The sequence below is a fragment of the Mycteria americana genome, chromosome 6, assembly GCF_035582795.1.
Source record: "Mycteria americana isolate JAX WOST 10 ecotype Jacksonville Zoo and Gardens chromosome 6, USCA_MyAme_1.0, whole genome shotgun sequence".
NCBI classification, from domain to species: domain Eukaryota; kingdom Metazoa; phylum Chordata; class Aves; order Ciconiiformes; family Ciconiidae; genus Mycteria; species Mycteria americana.
Window position 1 is genome coordinate 16,040,430 of NC_134370.1, and position 15,401 is coordinate 16,055,830.

The window sequence follows — 15,401 nt, forward strand, 5'->3', positions numbered from 1 at the left end:
CTCCATCCCCCCGGCTCTGCCTGCCCCACAAATGGCTCCTGGGAAGGAAGAGCTCAGAAGGGCAAGGGGGCGAGATCAAAATTGCTTTTGAGCAGAACCAAAGTGCCGTGGCGAGGTGCCCACCGCCGCCCAAAGACTTTCGCTAGAGGAAGCCAAGGTTGAAAGCGAGAGGGAACAGGAGCTGGGACAGGTGACCCACTTTGGATGAAATAGGAACCGGCTCGGACCTCCTCCCAAAACCGCTGACTAGCCCAGCTTTGCTGTACCCCCCTCAACTCACCCGTAATTTATGGAACAGAGAGTACATGATCCCAAACAGCCCTTTCACATCTCTGTCTAAGAGCTGTCTTGTACCAGCTAGAGCTGTGACACGGCATTGACATTTTCCTTCTGCCTCTCTGACTTTGTGTGCAACTGCCGATGGCTTCACTTTTTCTCCTTCTTTTTTTCCTATGCATGAGTGGCTGGAAGCAACCCGTCCTCCCTCTCTCCCAAAATCAGCTTTGAAAGCCAGATTTTGTTAAATGTGCTGGGCTTTCCAAAAATCAGAACAAACCTCTGGTTGTCATTTTTTGTTTATTTTGCGTTGTTGAGACCCAAATTGGACACGAGGGCTTTGTAGAATTATAAATAAATAACAAGGGGGTTTCTACTGAAGTGAAAAGTTTCCGCAAAGGGCTTGGGTTGCTTTAAGAAATGTTTTGTCCGAAATGTCACCCAGCTCCATCAGCATTTGCTGCAGACATGTAGAGCTCATGAGCAGAGTTATCCTCTGCCCTTCCCTGCCATCAGCGTCACCAGCTCTGTTGTCTCTCATCTCACGAGGAAAATAAGGTTATGACTCTACTGACTCCATCCAAATAACACCTTGTTGCTTGCCCCAAAACCACTCGTGGCATGCAGAGCACTGCCCTTCCAGGATCTCTCCGTGCCCTCTGACCAGCTTGGCTCCCGCAGCGGGCAGCAGATGTGAGACATGGAGAACCAAGGGGTTGAAATCTAGTAAAGTGGGGGATTGCTGCTGCCTTGCGCCCATGATCTTTGTCCCTGGGTAACTCCAGCCACACTGCAGACCAGCGAAGGAAAATTAGCTTCACACCCCAGAGGTCGACAGATTTTTTTGATGGTGTGTGAATCAGTGTTTGGGGGAAACAGGGACTAGCAACCTTCTCTGTTTTCCCAAGTACTTATATGTTCATGCCTGTTTCAGGGTGCAGAAGATCAGTGCAAAGGTCTTGGTGGCTGATCAGGCTACACAGTGTCACAGATGGGACAGGGGAAAATACAGACTCAGGAGTATCCTGTATCTGGCCTTGAGGGGACAATGTACTTGTGGGAAGGATGTTAATCCTGGCTACTTCGCTACAGCACTTCATGCCATGCAGAAAGGGATCCGTAAGCAAGGCGCCAACAGAATGGCATCAAATTGTTGTCAGAAAGTGGGAAAACTGTGGAATAAGGAAAAGTTTGGGGTGTTTGGTTTCACTACAGCAGATGGGAAAGTAAATTAATATGAGGAATTTGGGAATTTACACCGGAACCTTGACTGGACCCACCATCCATCTGGGCTGCCCTTCATCCATCCCTCCATCCATGGATCTTCCGTGAACCACCCATTCATCCGTTTATCTTCCTCTTCCTGCCTGCAGTAATTGTTGGCACAAGGCATTGCACAGAGGAAACCAGCTGCAGAGCACAATGTCAATTTGTATCGGTACTAATTCCCCAGGAATGATGCTTCGTGGTCTTACAGGCTTTCTAGTTGCCCTTTACGCGTTAACTGTTTGCACGTAGCAGAACAGCCACCTCAGCATTTCCATGGTGCGGGGCCTGCTCAGAGAGGAGCATCGCACCCAATCTGCTCCCCGTTAAATCAGGACACGGGGAAGCAAGGAGGCTGGTGGTGAGGCCAGCAAGATCTGGAGCAAACAGAGCAGAGAGGGAAGCAGAGAAGCAGGGGTTGGATGCAGGCTAATAGGAGCTACCCGGTGGGGAGAGGTGAGGACAGGAGAAATAAGGGATGTTTGCAGGGAAATGAGCAAGAGGGAGAGGAGCAAAGATTTGGCAGCTGCAGTGCTGGGAGCAGATGGGCTCATGCTGTGCACGGGTGTCTTGAAGGGGTGCCCCAAGGAAAGAAGGAGCTGGGAGAGGTAATAAGAGAGGCAGCAAGACCCGGCCTCCGTGTCCCTTGGAGGTGAGCAGCGCTGCTGGCTCCCCAGCCTGGCAGGCTGCTCCGTCCCATGCTGCTCCTCAGCCCCGTCAGTGTTTTTCCAGCTGTCTCCCCTCTCCAGGGCAAACCCTGGGGTTTCAGCAGGAAAATGGCAAAAGAGCTCGCTCCCAAGTGCTGCGTCCATAGTAATTCCCCATCGCACCCCTGGAACCTCTGAGGGCGAGCGTGGCTGGCATGCTGAAGGCGAGCCATGTGTCGCTCCCATCAGGAATGAGGTGGACGGCATCCTGGCCCAGGTGGTTATCCTACCCCTGGGGCACTGGGAGGCTGCCCTGATGCTGTGTCCAGTTTGGGAGGGCGGCGGAGAAGCTGGGCAGGGTCTGGCGGCAGGGACCATGGCTGTCGAGGAGACAGCAGATCAGTCCTGTGCTGTGAGAGAGGGTTTTTATTGCATTACCCAAGTGTGTCCCTGTGTTTCTGCACCTCGGACCAGCCTTGCAAGAAACCTGAGAGTTGTTATTTATTTGAGGCAAACGTGAAACATCTCTGCCCCTTTGCTGGGATCTGTCCTCAGATGCCTCTTGATGCCTCTTAAAGCTGACCCAAAATGCTTCACGCTGATGAGCTTGGAAAAGGGACCCAGGTGCCCTGCTCTGAGCGCATGATTTGCTCTGTTTGGGCAAATCACTAACAGACTTTACCTAGTGCTTTGAATGAAGGCACCTTTCCCTTCGCCTCCCTCTTTCCCCTGCAGCACAGGTCACATTGGAGCCAGCCTGGCTGCTCCTGGGCAACAGGCTACATAACCAGGGGAGTCCTCTGGATCCCAAATCCCCCGGGATCCAGGGAACACATGCTGAGAGGAGCTAGAGGGTGGTCTACATGCTGGAGCCTGTGAGGTTTTCATCTCCTTTGGAAACGTATAGGCTGGTATGTTCTTGTCTGCTATTGGCATCATCACGTGGCAGTGAGGTACAGAGTCAAGCTCCTTGTGTCACCCTCATGTGCTCTGCTGTTCGGTTTCCCTGGAAGCCCCTTGAATTTTGTGTTGCAAGGCTGGGAGGAGACACAGCAGCTCCCTCTGCTATTTGGTACACAGTTTTCTCCTCTCCCTTCAGATTTGCCCCTTTCCTGTCCTCTCCTGCTCTCCTACAAAGGAAAGTTTTTCCAGTCTCCCCGTCAGAGGCTCAGCCAGACACATCCAGGCAGGAAAAGCTGCAGTTTCAGGATCCTTGTAGGGAAAAGAAATGGCTTAATGCTTAAATACCCTCCCTGCCATGTCGACACCTTCCTCCCCCCGACCTGGCGCGTGTTGAGCGAGCAGCAGGGTACCCCAGGGAGCTCTGCTCCAGCTGCACGCTCATCAGCCATACGGGGAGCACGCAGCGGTGCTTCGCCACTAACGCTTGCCGTGTTTAATCACACATCTGTGGGTTCAAACAGATTTAGCCAGCGCGGGAAGGGACGCGCCAGGTAGCAGCAGGTGACAGAAGTTGCTGATTCTGGTTAAACTGTGAAAAACGGATAAGTTAGGGAGAGGAGAGAGGCAGTGTGATGGGAAGAGGGGAGCCACGGGCATCCTGGCCCCGGTATCTGAGGTAACAAAACGTCTCTGTGTGTGTGTGTGTGCATACACCCATGTGCATAAGGGAATATCCAGACCTTTATACCACTCTGATCACCATAGGGTGCACAGCCCAGGTCTGCCGTGCTCCCACTACCCGGTTCACACGTGGGTCGGCAGCGCCTGGGCATGTGGGTGATGTCTCTGTACACAGAGCAAACCCTGCGTAGGTTTGGGCTGAGATGTTTGTGTAGCAGTCGGTGCAGGCTGCAATGATCCCGCGTGGGTGTGTTGGGACAACAGTGTGTTCCTGTGGGTGGCAGAGCCCTGTGCGGTGTTTGGCAGGAGGAAACCTTGAGTTTCGTGTAGGTGTTTGCTGAGGTCTGTGAGATGTTTTGTTTATTTGTTTGCATGCACCAGCAACAGAGATGAGCAGGGATGTCGCGTCTTAAGCACTGGGGGAAGTCAGGGCTGGGAAATGAGGTTTTTGGAGCTTGGGCTCCTTCCTTTTGCATGCATGTGTGCGTGCTTGTTCACCCTGCTGACAGGCGCACGTGTGCAGGGAGCGCGTGTGTGTCCCACGTCCATACGTGCACTCAGCCAAACGCTTGCACACAGGCTCCTGAGGAAGGAGGTGGGTGGGCTGTGGTCTCCGGCTGTTGGCCATGGCAGAAAGGCTGCTCAGAGCAGCCTCTCTCCCCTTGTGCCCCTGGCACAGCCTCCCCTGTGGCTGGGGAGGGGGAGAGGGGTCAGCCCGGAGCCGGCCCCAGGCATGGTCGGCTCTCGCGGCCAGCAGGACTGCCATGCCCAGGGATGGGGAGCTGGGGCATGGGGCCTGATGCTGCAGCTCACGAGCAGCTATTTAGGCAGTTCCCACTAGCTGTCAGCACGGGCAGTCACAAGGTCCCCTGGGCTGCATTTTCCCCTGGGGATGCTCCCCAGCTGGCTGTGCCCATGGGCTGACCTTCACTCTGCCTCTGCTGTCCCCGTCCCCAGCTCCACCGTGCCCCGCTGCCACCTCTTCTCCTGCCTTCAAGCCCAGCCAGCAGCCTTCATGCTCTCCCATTTCTGAGTGTATCCAGGCAGCCCCTTGCTGCCTCCTGCCAATCCCAGCTCCTTTTCCTTCGGTCCCAGCCTACCCTGTGTCCGATACACGGGGCGTCCTGGCTGGCAGCCGCGCTGTGCCGGCTGGTGGGGTCGGAGGCAGTCTCTGCTCTGCAGCATGGCACAGTTCGGAGCCACATTTGACTCCCTCAGCAGGAGGGAGGCAGGCGAGGTAATGGCTGCTCTTTCGGGAACATGAGCATCCATCTGGTGCGCTGAGGGCACAGGGGGTTTGGCACCCAGGAGCTGGCTCTGCCACCACGTGTCCTTGGAAGGGCTAGGGCTGAGCTCTGCCTGGAAAGGGAAACTTGTCCTTCCCTCTGACCTTGGGGCTGAGCAGTCCCCGTGGGGCACACCGCATCCCTCAGTCCCTCTGCTCTGCTGCAGCTCTCCACACGGGCTGGGGACAGTCCAGCCTCTGCCTGTCTCTTCCCAGGCTGTGTCTTACCCCCGACTGTGAGACTAGATCTGGGGGACGCTGCTCTGGGCCCTGCACCTTCTGCCATTACTTGCATCGGTGCAAAATGTGGGTGCGACAGCATCACCTCGGAAGAGCATTTCATGCACCCCAGGCGTGTTTGCAAATGACCGTACATCACACCAAAGGGTGAAGAGTCTGGAGATGCACAAGAAAGTCCCACCACCATGCTGCAGGGCCTCATGGGGGGCTGAAAGGGAAATGCAACAGCAAGCTGGGAGGCATGTGGCTGAGCTGACTACGGAGAAAGCTCTCCAGTGGGAGTGGAGCACGTTTAGTGGTATAAACTCTCTTGAAACTCAGCAAAGAAAGGAGAGGATTTAGCCTATTCCTCCACTCTTTCCCACTTCTCCGATGACTTGTCTCACTTTCCATCTGCAACACTGGCTATTTTTATTTCCCTCTTCTGTGATTTAGTAAACAGACCTCTGTTTCCCTCAAACTTGGATTGTTATTATTCTCTCAAATGGACCCCAGAAAGAGAAGGTAAATGCACCCCTTGGACACGAACACATCTCTGCAGACACCAACACATCTCTGCAGAGGCAGGAGGCTGCTGGAAGGTGTGTCCTTGGGAGGAGGCGGCAGGGACGCCCGGATGCCAGTATAACCTCAGCGTTACTGCTGACAGATGCACAGTTAATGGCCTGTCTTTTCAATATGTGTCACTTTGGGATCTAAAAACCGAAACTGGTGAATGGAAGTCCCCTTGTGCTGCAGCATCGGGGCACTTGCTTGAGTCCCAAGCAGAGCAGTGACTCTCCACCCCTGGATCTCCTCTGTGCGAGTGCTTGGGGGAGCCGGTGGCCACCGCATGTCCCCTTCCCACGGGAGGATGTTTCCCAAGTGCTGCTGCGTGAGGGATAGCATCTCCTGGGCTGGAGCGTGCCCCTGGGCTTACAGGCTCTCCGGGGCACCTGGGGCAGGATGGGGTCAGGGCCCGCAGCAGCCAGAGGTGAGTGCCAGGGCTGGCAGAGGAGGAGTGTGCTTGGAGGTTTAAGAGTGTGCTTGGAGGTTTAATAGCTCCTTGAGCATCATCCTTTTCTGTGGGTAGATTTATGCCATAAGGATTTACCTGCATCCCCACTACCTGGTGCTGCACAGAAACCCAGCACTATCCCAGGTGCAGCAGCAGAGGCTGGAGTTTGGAGCAGGAAGGTCCAAGGCTGCTCTTCCCCCCAAGAAGTCTTTGGGGCCAAGGGAGAAAGTTGGATGACGGATGGAACATGCAGGGTCTGCAGGCTGTCAACTCTCCATCTCACAGAAAATACCAGCAGGCATCATGAACTCAAGTCCCCAGAGCCCTGTGCAGCCTACCACAGCCTGCAAACAGCACTGTGACACTCGCGTCGCCTCCTCTCGCTGCTCCGCACCCGGCATCACGCTGTACCCCCAAAACTGGAACTGTGGCTCAGTTTCCCCCGGCATCACCAACAACCAGGGCTGTGAGACTGACTCACACGCAAACACACCCAGGTGCTCACACCCATTGCCCCCCACGCCGCTCCCAGCACAGTGGCAGCCCTGTGCCGGGAGCCCGGTGGGCAGCACACACCATCCCACCATCTCTGCCTGCGGCCCTGCGCTCCAGGAGCCCCCCACGCCTGCTCAGCCGTCCTGGCTGCTCTTAGTTTCTCCCTACTGAAGAATTATGTAGCATGAAGAAGCAGGCTCCACCATCTTGAACTGGCAGTGAACTTTGCTTTCTACATATAAATACAGATAGCAATCACACCCCAATCAGCACACAAGCTTCAGGGCATCATCACGGCAACTCTAACTTTCCCATTACGATAATGTGATTTTCACTCAGTCTATAATATCACCAGCCATGAATAAAACAACTGGCTTTTTCTCTCTCTCTCCCCCCCTTCCCTCTCTCCCCCCTCCCTCCCTCTCTCTTTCTCTCTCCCCCTCTCTCGGATCACAGTCTTTGCATACTAATGATGGCTGAATATGGCTTCCAGGGTGCGATCTCTGATGGAGAGGCGAGGTCAGGCTCTGGGTGGATCCCCTGTGCTCTCTGGTGCTCGCACACATGCCTTCATCTCTCTTTTACCCTCCTGGATATGTGGAACCCGGCTGGACAGACAGACCTGGCTGGATAGATGGGCAGTAGCTGGCTTCTTGCCCCATCTGCGTCATACACCTGGAGCAGGGCAGGGACACGCTGCGGCTTGTGTGGCTGGGTGGAGGGGGGGGTCTTGGTCCCCAAATCCCCCCAGCCCCTGCCTGGCTCCCTGGAGCATCTTCACCTCTGCTCGGAGGCTCTGGTGTGTGGGAAATGTGTCAAACTGGGATTAATCCTGCCCCGGGGCACCCTTGGCAGCTCACCCCTGCCACTGAGCCAAGCTGTTTGTCTAACCCCGTTCAGGTCTGCTGTCCCCGAAGACGCACGGAGGCCAGATCAGGGAAGCAATCCGGCTGAAAACAACCCTATCACAAAAACCCCAAGTAATTCCCAGGGAGATCAGGTCCCTGATCCAACCCACTACACAGAGCAGGGCTGTCCCAGGGAATTGCCTGGATTTTCCCTCTGAAAAGCAACTTGCTGGATCAGATCTATCCTCTTCTGGGTCCCAGTGCTGCCAATGTCATTAAGGGCTACTGTAGGGGAGAAACCCTTTTTGCAGCCTTTAGGGAATAACCCTGACCAGGCATTCCTGCTCATTTTGGCACCTCCAGAACTGCAGCCTGATGAGCTTGAACCAGCCAGAAAGGGCTTCTGACTGATTTTGGTGATTTCCAGCAGACTGAGCACCACTGTGCCCAGTACTACACGGCCTGCTCTGCATCCAGCCCCAGCAAATGTCCCATGCCTGCTCTGCACACCTCTGGCCAGAGCTGGCACCCAGCTGGCATGGGGATGGCACGGAGGGGAGCGCTCCCATACACAGGAACCCAAACGAGATGTGTCGGTTTGATTTTGTTTCCTGTTCTCCCTCCAGAAACTGCCGTGCCAAGATGCAGAAAACCAGGAGCAGTTTTACCCCTTCCAGGCCATGCTGATCCAACGTGCAAAGCCAAAGCTCAATTCATTCGTATGCTCCTCCCATCTGTTCTCTGCCAACAAAGTTTTCAGTAGAAGTCTCTTGTTTGGGGGCAGTGGTGGCTTGGAGCACTGTGAGGTTCTCTAACCCCAGGCTCCATACCAGAACCAAACACTGTTCCTTTCAGTCCTCTCCACCCAGTGCTTTGGTTAGGGTTATTATCTCGGGGTGGGTAATTCATTCTCTTGAACATCAGCAGCTGGTCCTGGGTGGGAGCTGTGCTGGGGAGAGTGGCAGAGTGGCAGAGCACAGGATTGGGTTGTAAGATGCAAGAACACCCATTTGTTTTCTCCCTAAAATCTATGATGTGGGAGAGGGAAGGAGGGAGAATCCCTGCCTGCTCTGCTCCAGAAGGTGCTCGTGGGCAAGCGGCAGTGTGGAAGGGGCTGGCTCTCCTTTTTGCAAGGTAAAGGGCTGCATCAAGCACTAATTGCTCAAATGGCTGTTGAAATGACCACGTTCCTGACCAGTGCTCCTTGCTGTGTCAGGGGAGCTGTGGGTGAGTGTTGAGTTACTGGGGTCCTCTAAAGGGTGTCTGAAGCAGCAATAAAAGGAATTAGGACCAGAAATGGGGCAGGATGTTGCCTAGACTTTTCAGAGAGTGGGTGCAGATGTTGTGGCTGAAACTGTGGAAATCAAGTGAGTTGTCTTGCTCGCTTGCGAGTTTTGAGTGCCCAAAGGGGAAAAACAGTCAGGAAAACAGAAAGGAGTGGTGACACCCTAAGTTTGTGCTACAGGTCTCTTGCTGTGCATAAGGGGTGACAGCCTGCACAGGGCAGGCTCTGCTGCTGCTAACCTGTGCCAATGTTTTACTGCTGTGTGCTGGGCCATGGCTGACCTAGCAGGATGGATGCATGCAAAGCCAGCCCTGAGCACTCTCAGCCTGAAAGCATATAGCCAGGGGTTGCTGTGTTCACGGAGCTGCTGTGCAGCATTGCCACTGCTCCTGATTGCTTTGCTGGAGAGCCACACAGGGAGATGGGAGACTCTGTCCCCACAGCCCTTTTCCTGCATGTGATGAGCAGGGAAGCTGCATATTACAAAGACACTTGCTGCAAAAGCTAATGCTGAGCCCTCCTGGCTAGGATGTACCGTGGGGTGGCAGACAGGGCATCGCTCAAAATGAAAGACTTGGATAGGCTGCCTGCTCACTCCTGCCTGGGAGCACTCACGGCTTGTAAGTGTCCCTATATAAATCAAGCTTCTTCCCCAGCTGGTGGCTGTCCCTGCAGTCTGGGTGGCTTTGGGGGTGGCTCTATCTCTGCTGTCTCTCAGGTGTGAGATGGGCTGATCCAGGTGCTGCAATGGGCTCTGCTGCAAGCAGCCTTGAAAATGCACTCTGCAAATGAGGAAAGTGTGCTGGGCTGGTGTACTTCAGAAACCTGTGCTGGGGCTTATCGCTTCTCCTTTCCCCACCCCCCAGCAGTGAATCCCACCACCCATCTGGTCCTGGGACGTGGGATGCTTTGGGTTTCAGAGCCAGGCAGCACTGAGTCCTCAGCATCGCAGCTGCCTCTGCCTCCTCTTGAGCTGACGATGGCTCCCTTGCCTTCCCTGCCATAAAGAGAAGAGCAAAGGTGCTCCAAAAACTGGCAGGCACCTCTGCCCCCTGATCCCCCCCACAGGGCTCACCCCACACAGCAGGGGACATGTCCCCTGGTGGGTGACAGAGCTGGCTGAAATGGATGGGGCTGTAATGGAGGTCCCTGCCGGCAGGGCTACCTGGGAGACGCTCTTATCTGTCATCTGATTTATCCAGGTTAAAAGGCTGCAATCAGTCACCAAGGTAGATTCATTCCCCAGTAAATAGTGCCCGAGGGCTTCCAGGACCTATTTTACTGCTAAGCACTCTCTTTCCAATGCTCGAATACCTTTGCTCCCGATGGAGTCGTTGCTGGCTGATATATATATGATATGGGGAGTCCCGGTGACTTTTTTATTTTTGCTCTGCACAGCTCCTGGCCTTGTCTCGGCTGCGTTGGACTGCACAATGAATGATCTGTCCAAGGCTTCCTCGCGTCTGGGGGCAAATCCAGCCGAGACTGCTCTCGGCTGCCGGGAGACCTGCCTCTGTGAAACGGCTCTGCCCGAAGCCTGGGGGACCAGCATGGCAAAAGAGGAGAGGTTTGGAGGGGAGGGAAGCGATGCTTGGAGTGCTGGTGGGGCTGGCCCAGGTCTTGGGCTGGGTGCTGGGTGTGACTGAGCTCTCCTGCCCTCGCTGCTGTCGCTGGGGCACTTTGGGAGGGGGTGACAGAGCTGGGCTGAGGGAGGGTCATGTGCTGTGGGTGCCCAAACAGTTGCTTTCTCCACTGACTCATTCCTGCTGGACCTGCCTAGAGCCTGTCCTCTATCACAGGTGAGTCCCTTCCAAGTTTGGGTACCCCTAGGTTCAGGGAGGATGGATACAATATCAGTTTCCATCCTCACTTTAATTTCTTTTTCTTTCTTTTCATCCCAGTTGAAACCAATGAAGTAGACCCCCAGAACTGCTGGCAATGGGCTGCCATCCCCATCCAAGCTCTCAGTGCTGCCTGCCTCCCTGCCCCAAAGGCCAGGGGAAAGGCTGCATCCTGCCCCCTCCTTGGGGGGGAGCTCGGGAATCTTTTTCTCCTACACCTTGTTCCTGTGTACCTTTTGGGCATTTGTCCTGCAAACATCTGAGATTTGACTGCTTTTATTCTTTCTCCTGTCTTTGACAAACCTCTTATATAGTTCATCATCCCAAATCGGTTTGTTAACTTCCTCCCCCTCTTCCCCATCCCCTCCCACTCCTCCTCCTCCTCCTCCTCCCCCTAATTAGATTTAGAGTGAAGGGCTAATGGAGTATTATTGCGAGGGACTAGGCAAGCTTCCCAAAGTACTTACCTAAGGGGAGAGCACTCTGACTAATAGATGAGCATTAAGGCTGTGCATCCTCGTTGTCCTGAGAGCGGGAGGAGGGGGCCAAGAGCCCAGAGCAGAGCTCTGAATATCGGTATCACTGTCTTTCTCTGGGTTTCCAGACTGTGCTGCATAGTTGGACCGTTACTGCTCTCAGATGCACCCTTAGGGATGGGTTTCAAACCGAACTTGCCCTTTGGTAACACCCCAACCAGGTGGATTTGACTCCCAGTAGGTGCAACATGGTCCTTTGCCAGCTAGAGATAAGAGCTTTGCTGCCTGGGGGAAGAAGGGCTTTTTCCCCATGCCGTGTTTGTATGACACCTAGTGCAGGAGGGCTCCTTCAGTCCCCTGGGGCATGTTCTGAAGTGAAGAGCCTGCACTGGTGCTTTGAGCATTGGATCACCCAAAGGTGCCCTGGGACAAGACACTGGGACAGCCAGAAGGAGAGCAGAGGGCTCTCTCTGGTGGTACAGGGCACTTCAGGAGCTGCGGTATACCTAGACCTTCCTCCCGGGAATGTCATGAGAGATTTTTCCTGCTGGTCCTTTGGCTTTAAAGCCTCCTGTGAATTTTCCAGGGCCTGCACCCAGCACTGGAGGGTTGGAGGCTGGAGCCATGCAGAACCACACAGCCTGGGCTTTGGGGATGCGCTGGGATGATAGGCAGTGATGATCAATTTGTCTCTCTATCCCTGCTCCTGCAATTTTGTTTCTGAACTTGTGCCAGGGAGCAGAACCGATTGGATCAGCCTGGCAGTCATCACCAACGTCATCTGCAACCTTCAAGTGTTTTGCAGCTCAATCCTCTGGACTCCTGGAGGGCATTGCACTGACATTTTAAACCCTGTAAATGGCAGCAGTGCTGGGAGGCACCAGGAGAAAAGTCAAGTGCTTCAGTAAGACACAGGCAGGCATGGGTTTGTGTGTTTGTTGGTTAAGTGGATGGGGACACCTAAACTTGGGAGAGAGGTAGCAAAGGGAGCTCGGTGGGGGCGCAAACCAGGCGTGGGCAGAGGGGATGGGAGAGGAAATAAAAATGGAGAGGAGTGAACTGGGGCTGTCATGGCCACAGCACACAAGCTGAGGGAGAAAGGCTTTCCAGAAGCTAGGTTTGGAGAAGTGAAGTCATGGGGTCTATGAAACATGGTGGCCAGGTTCAGGGGACTCCTGATGGCTGGGTCTGGAGATGGTGTCGGGACAGCTTATGGCATGTTTCTGAGACTCCTTGTTTTACCAGGGACAGAGCAGCTTGCTAAGTGGACACAGCATGTGCGTGCAGCCAGCCCCACATCTGTGTTTCACTTGGGCTCTCCAGGTGTTCCCAGATTTCTCTGCCACTTCTTGCTTAGAGCCACACTTTTGGTGTCTGACCTCTCAGCAATCTCACCGTAGGTAAGTGCTGGCTTTTTGGGAAGTTTTTTGTGTGTTCCTGGCTTTGCTCCCTGATGAGCATTAGCTCTATAACAGGAGAGATGTAGGCATAGATACAGGATGGGTTCAACTTGTCCAGCTTCACTCACTAAAGTCAACACTTGCTCTGAGTCACCCGAGCTCCTGGTATCTTCCATGAGGATGCTGCTAGAGAGGCAGCTCACCTAAACTGACCCTGAACACCAGTGCATAAGGAGCCTGTGGGCAGTGATGGAAACATGGCTCTGTGCATCTCCTTCATCTCCTCTTACACTGGTGAAGGGCACGAAACCCCCAAGTGCAGAGATTGATATGAGGACTGAATTTGGCCCAGCTGCAGTGTGGATCGCAGCCCTCAGACTGCATCCCTGGCTCTCAGGCTCCAGGCTTCAGATTTTTCAGTGCTGGTACCTGGCATGGTGTGTGCTGGGAGAAAGAAGAGCATCCCCAGAATAACCACCTATGTGTATGTAAAGGTGAGAGGGGGGACACACAACACCCTCCCATTATGGGCAGGGGGGTTACCACCATCCTGGCCAGCCACCCATGCAAAGTGCTCCTTACATCTTATTTATCACAGCACTGGGGAGGAGGAATAGCAGAGCTCCCCACGAGCTGGACACTGCTCCCTCCCTGCCTTGGCAAAGGTGCGATGTGTGGCCGTGGAGCGGGGTCACTCCGTAGTGCTCCCATCAGGGAGGAAGCCTTCCCGTGCCCTGGCAAACCCCTAGTGAAAGACAATCAGGCTCACTGTCACCAAGCTAATTCCGACGGCATAAAAGCAGTAATGAAATTCACGGCAGGATTAGCCTCTCCATCCAATGGGCCGGCGCCACAGTGACATATCGTGCTTCTTGCCCGAATGTAACACACCATCTAATTTACGTCGTGTAGCGAGCGGGAATGAAATGTTCATAAAGAATTGCTGAATCTTGTCACCTTAACTGCGGCCCCGGGCTCTGAGGCATCTGTCAGGGAGAGGAGAGTGGAGAAGGAGGCTCCTGCCTTGCAAAGCTGCGACCAGGGCTTTGGGAAAGGGGAGATGGCTGCATTAATCTTCTGGGTCTGTGCAGTGGAGATGCAGCGCATGGGGATGAAGACTCCGGGCTGGAGGAGGGGGGCTGTACAGCTCCCTTGCACGTGCACACTGTACTGAGTGCGGCCAGCGATGGGGAAGGGGCTGTTAGACCTTCCCCACTCCCAGAACTGCATGCCTGGGATGCATGAGAAGGGACCTGTGGTGGTGTGGAGATAAGGGTCAGCATCCCCGGAGATCCACGTACTCACAGCGGAATGCAAGTTCCCAATTTCCATGTTGGGTCCCATGTGCAGGCACACACCAGTCAGCAACCGTGGGTGTTTGCCTGTCTCGGGAAGGGCCTGCATGTGTGCCCATCCCTTCTGCTGTGGCTCGGCAGCCCCATTCCCCTCCTCCCCTCCCCAAATGTTTATTTGCAGTTAATTTTCATGGATCCTAATGGCTCGGATCCTGCTAGGGGGGATCGTGCTTGCCTCTTCAGTCAGAAAGTTTGCAGAAAAAAATAGCCCTTTCCTGTTGTGTTTGGAGTAATAGCGTCTTGGTGTCCGGAGGGGAGTTGGCAAGGAAACAGGGAAGTTTATTAAGAGTAAGAGATTGAATTCCACCGGGTTTAATTGGAAGTGCTTGAGCAAGCAGGGGAGGGAGCAGTCCGGTCCAGCCCCCTGGAAGCAGCAGTGCTGTCCCCAGGCTGCATGCCTATGGGGCTGGCTGGTCCCAAGGCCACCCCATCCCCTCGTCTGCTGGGGAAGCTGCAGGCTCTGGGTGATTTGCTTCCTCGCAGTCATCCATGCACCCCAACCTTGGCTTCCTACTCCACCAGTAGGATCGCATGTGGGCTCTGGAAATGCTGGGTCAGGAGGGATGCAGCTCTGAAGCAGCTGGGAAAAGGCAGGATTTGGGTCTGCATTTTACTCTGGAAGCTGGTTCAGGGCACAAAGCTCTGTGTGCAAGTGAGACACGGGTCCTGTCTGTCCTGTGCTGACCCAGTCCCCTCCCATGAAAATCTGCTGGGTTTTCTCCCTGGGCAGGGACAGCAGAGCTCCAGGCTGGGGCTCAAGGGCAGCTGGATGCGTGCAGGTATCAGGTATGTAATTTGCAACTGGGATATGTTTTCGGAGAATAACCTAAACTTGAGAGGCCTGCTCTGCTTTCCCATTTTAAAGCAAATGGGGAGTGAATCCACTTTTGGATCCCAATCCCCATGGTGTCCTTCAGGGCACGGAAGTCTCCAAGTCAGATTCCCATGGACGCAACCATCCCTCTGCCTTGGGCTGGGCTGGACGCTGCCTGCAGAATGAGCTGCAGCACCTTCGTGCCTCCACAGCACCGATAATCAGAGGCATGCGAAGCAATACGGAAATGTGCCTTTGGCTGCAAAAAGAGCTGAGTGCCAAAAGCCTCTCCTACAAGACCTTCTCCTGTCCCACACTGAGTTGAAAGAGGTATCAAATACACTCTTTGCTGATGAAGGTAAATGGGGGCTCAGACACTTATTTCACCTTAAATTCAGCTGATTGCTCTGCTGAAAAATTCCAAATTAAAGAACAATAAATAATTTATTACTTTATTTACTTTAATTAAAAAAAATGCTTCCCCCCAAATTAAGATATATTGCTTCAAATTAAATGTTTCATTAAATCTGAGATTAAACTTTTGGGGGCTGGGGAGGATGACTTCTTAATTTGGCTGAAAACCGCCTTTTCC